The sequence below is a fragment of the Nicotiana attenuata genome, unplaced genomic scaffold, assembly GCF_001879085.1.
Source record: "Nicotiana attenuata strain UT unplaced genomic scaffold, NIATTr2, whole genome shotgun sequence".
Classification (NCBI taxonomy): domain Eukaryota; kingdom Viridiplantae; phylum Streptophyta; class Magnoliopsida; order Solanales; family Solanaceae; genus Nicotiana; species Nicotiana attenuata.
The window spans coordinates 46,167-47,079 of record NW_017671240.1 but is presented as its reverse complement, the minus strand read 5'-3'; positions in this window follow the sequence as shown (position 1 = coordinate 47,079).

Sequence of the window (913 nt, the reverse complement as noted above, 5' to 3'; positions counted from 1 at the left end):
CACCACCACCACCACCTATCTTCCTAGATTCCACCCCCACCCCAACTCCGGCCATAGTGTCAGGTGATCCACTATATTCTCCTGATTTTCCCGCTTATCATAGCTTTCCCAACCTCCCTAGTGGAAAAATGACTTAAGCTCGCGGATGAAATGTTTAAAAACCCTTCTGCCCAGCTACTGACTTCCTTCTATACCACTTCCTTAATCATCTGAAACTTCCCGTGCTGCCTAAGAATTTCATGAACTTCCTTTCAGAACTGAACCGTAACTTTACACATGCAAATCTCGATCTCACAACATACCGCATATGCCGTACCGTCCCAGGATAACATGAGAACTTCGTCTCCCTTCCGAACCACAGATCACTACGCACTCCACTAGTCAAGAACTTCCCATTGGTCCCATCTAGAAGAAAAATCACTATACATCCCATGCTCCGCATGCCTATAGAAAATATACATCTCCAAACCATGGCAAAAACCGTCAAGAACTCTCCGTGTTCCCCTTGCACAAATCCGACTTGTTAGGACTGAATCCTTCTAACTCGATCGAGCTAAGAAAGCCATCAAAACCTAAGAGCATCGCTGCAAAATACCTGAAAGAACTCATTGCCTCGAACACACACAAGGAATTAATCATATCCTTACCATACCGACTCGGTCTACTATCAAGCTACTCCGTCTATTTAAATTTCCTTCCGATTCATTTTCAACTTGATACTCCCTCTTGCTGTAGCACCGCAATTTCTCAACCCAGGTTTACCACACGAGGACCAAGCATAAATCCACACTGTCTAAGACCCATAAGTCGCTGAATACTTTCTTAAATATCCCAAAAGCACCATATTCCAAAACACCTTACTCTAAAGAACTTCCTGCGAATCTAAATACGTTACCATTATCTTCCTGATACT